We start from the raw sequence: 3902 nt of genomic DNA, 5'->3' as shown, positions 1-3902 counted from the left end.
CCTCCCTCCCTCCCCCCCCCTCTCTTTTGAAACAGGATCTCTCTACATAGTCCTGGCTGTCTTGGAACTCACTATGTAGACCAGGATGACCTTAAACTCACAGAGCTCTGCCTACCTCTGCCCCCCAAGTGCTGGGATCAAAAGGTGTGCATCACCACATTCAGCTGGTCTACTTATTAATAAACTTGCTTGATATAAGAAAAGGTTTGTGGACAAGGCACAGTGGTGAATGTTTTGTACTCAGGAGGCAGAGGCAGGTGGATCTCTAAGTTTGAGGATAGTGTGGTTTATAGAGAGAGTTCTAGGACAGCAAGGGCTACACAGAGAAACCCTGTCTCAAACACACCACCCTCAGAAAAGAAAAGGTGTGTGCAAGACCTCCCGATTTCAGCTTTTATCTTCTCTATCTTTCTCAGCCCCTGACACCTCCTCATCAGCACCCTGTCACTGAAAAATGGCCTACTGGTCCAGATCACACAGGGACCAGAAAAAAATTAAACCAGAAGCCTCTTTCTATGTACTGGCTTCTGGTAACCTTCCACGTGGCTCCTCCCCTTGATCACTTCCCTCTTTATTATCTCCATACTTATGTTTTCACCCTGTCTTTTAAATGTTTTATTTACTGAACTTTCCCCTATACCCAAACAAAATGTTCCACATAAGCTCTCCCAATGGCCCTCATCCTACAACCGCCCCATTTGCTCTGGTTGTTACTGATACATCTGCAAAAGGAACTTTTAGATGCTGTGAGAAAGTCTGGCTATGAGGGACCTCCATCCCTTTCACCCAGGCCAGAGAGAATCTTTACGTTAGTTCTCCACCCGCTTTCAATGTTCTCTAGCTTCCTGCTGCTGCTGCTGCTGCTGCTGCTGCTGCTGCTGCTGCTGCTGCTGCTGCTGCTGCAGCTGCTGGACCAGTTTGGTGCAGCACTCTTGGCAATGGGACTAGTCACTGTCCTAAATCAACTCCAAACCCCCTTTTTTTCATGGGCTCACTCTGGTTCTCTCACGTCTACTCCTCCCCAAGCCTCTAACTCCCTGGACTAGCTCTTAGCTTCACTCCAGCCAAATCAGCTCCTTACAGCTGAGTGACAGATGACCTCCTCTACAGCAACCTGGAAATAAAGCCCTCTGATCGTAGCCTTCCTTAACAGCAATCAGCTAAGAAAGAACCTATACTCCCCACTTGTTTAGGGTTTGGAATGGTGGAATGTTTCCTCTTTAAAATCTTGCTGCACCTTGCTTGGTAATCTGCTGAGATACCTGTCCTGCCTTGGGCAGGCAGCTCTGGAAGGCTAAGATGCTGCAGTCACCACCACCACCCCCAGCCCCTGTAAAGGCTCAAGTCATCTTTTTTTCTCTGACAGACTGCTCAGTTTCCTTCAGCAGAGAGTCTGTTCTCTGGCTGTTTGTCCTGCCTGTCTGTTGAAGGTCAAACTCCTCTATTTTTTCAGCCCTCCATCTCTTTAAACTGCCTCAGAAATCTAACAACCCTCTCCAACCCTTCTCTTTTTCAACCGGGTCTCACTCTAGCCAAGGCTGGCCTGAAACTCATTCGGTATCCTAGGCTAACCTTGAACCTGCAGCAATTTTCTGGCCTTGACTATTCCGCGTTAGATTATAGGCATGAGCCACAACAATGGCTAGCTAGAGGTTTTTGTTTTGTTTTTTTGTTTGTTTGTTTTTTAAAAGTTATAGTGAATAACAACCTCATCACCAAACAAACAAACAAGCAAACAAAAACCAGAACACAGCAAAACAGAAAACCTGGGCTGGCTGCTGATATAACTTAGTGTTGTCATACGGCAGTTTCCCCAGAACAGAACCAGTTCCCTCTGGAAAAAAGGGACATTTCCAGAGACTCAGGAAGTAAACAAACTACTTGTCCTAGAAAGCTGAATTTCATAAGGTTCTGTAGGACTCAGCCCAAGCTTATGGAAGCAGTGAACAACCTTTGGGGCCCAGACTTAGGCCCTCTGAGGAGCCTCTCGATCTACTGAACTCCTGCTGCATGCGAACTCAGGAATGCAGCTTTTGAGAGCCAGCATCAGTGTCAAGGTGGGCTTTGCAACGATGCTCTTGCATTTTAGCCATCTCTGATCTGTAAGTAATTCTATCCATGTTCCTGGAGGTGATTTCAATAAGTACTCATCGGTTCACCAAGTTGGACTTCGGTCTCTGTTGGGTTTTCCTAACTGGGGTGAGTAGACACATGTTGTGTTTCCCCAGGAGAAGTTTCATACAATTGGTTGAAAGCTTATCTAGCCCTGTATTTGATCCCCAATGTGAAAAGGGGTTTTTTCCCCTTTATCAAAAGTGTAATAAAAGTGAGGCAGAGAAGCAGACAGACTTGTTCTCAACAGGCTGAGACTGCTTTATTGTAAGAGTGAGGGGCCCCAACCTTTCTATGGGGTGAAGGCTGAGTGCATTTAGAGGGGCTGGATGACATATGTACATACATAGATGTGTACACACACACACACACACCAGGAAGTTACAGTTTTTTTGTGGTTTGGCTGGGAGCAGGGTGTATTGTTTTTGATACTTGGGGATATTGTTTCTGTAGGTGGAACAGGACATTCAGGTTAGAGCTGGGCCGTTCTTCCTAGCTCAGGGCTCTTACCCAGTATGGCCAGACTTAATTACACCCTCTTCCCCTTGGCACTCTAATCTCTTTATGGTGTTGGGATATTCTACTCAAAGACAAGTTCCTGAATCTTAGAGGGTGTGGCAGGCTGGGCTGTCACCTGCATCCTAGGCTAGTTTAGGGGAGCTCTTTGTTGCCATATAGCCCAGGCAGTCAGTTTTCTCCCAGGAAATTTTAGCTTCTTTACTGCTAGTCCCTTTAAAACAATTTTATAAGCTGGGCGGTGGTGTCTCACGCCTTTAATCCCAGCCCTCGGGAGGCAGAGGCAGGCAGATCTCTGTGAGTTCGAGGCCAGCCTGGTCCACAAGAGCTAGTTCCAGGACAGGAACCAAAAGCTACGGAGAAACCCTGTCTCGAAAATAAAAAAAAAAATTATTTATTTATTTAGTTTTTTTTCAAGACAGGGTTTCTTTGTGTAGCCTTAGCTGTCCTGGAACTCGCTGTGTAGACCAGAATCACCAGGTTCTTGTTCCTTTGCCTCCTGAGTATTGGGATTAAAGATTAAAGGTGTGCGCCACAATTTCCAGCAGAAAATATTGTTTTATTTTGTCCTAGTTAGGGTTTCTATTGCTGTGATAGAAGATCACAATCCAAAGTAAGCCTGGGAGGAAAGGGTTTATTTCATCTTACAACTCTGAGGTCCCTGAGGGAAGTCAGGGCAGGAACTCAAAACAGGAACGTGGACAGAAGTCATGAAGAAGCTGGCTTGTTCCTTCTGTCTTGCTCAGCCAGCTTTCTTTTTTAACTTCTGTTGGTTTTTAAAATATTTTCATTACTTTTAGTTATGTAAGGTATGCGTGTGCATGTGGGTATGTGCACGAGTGCAGGTGTCCTTGGACACATCAGATTTCCTGGGAATTGACATTATATATGGTTGTGATCCATCCAATGTAAGTGCTAGAAATGAACCTGGGTCCTCTGAAGGAGTAGCAAGTGCTCTTACCCACTGAGTCTTCTCTCTAGACCCTCATTTAGCTTTCTTATACCACCCAGGACCACCTAGTCAGAGATGGCACCACCCCCAGTGGATTGGACCCTTCAGCATCAATCACTAATCAAGAAAATGCTCCACAGACAGACCATCTGGTAGAGGCATTTTCTTAATCGAGGCTCCTCTTCCCAGATAACTGAAGCTTGTGTCAAGTTGACCAAAAACAAAATGAAAACCAAAAAGATTAAAACAACAACAACTAAGACATAACCACATGGGTAATATGTGAACACATGTAAAACTCTGAGTTTGTCAAAATTTAATA

This window comes from Microtus ochrogaster, unplaced genomic scaffold (assembly GCF_000317375.1).
Source record: "Microtus ochrogaster isolate Prairie Vole_2 unplaced genomic scaffold, MicOch1.0 UNK3, whole genome shotgun sequence".
NCBI classification, from domain to species: Eukaryota; Metazoa; Chordata; class Mammalia; order Rodentia; family Cricetidae; genus Microtus; species Microtus ochrogaster.
The sequence above is the reverse complement of the archived record's forward strand: the minus strand, read 5'-3'. Positions refer to the sequence as shown.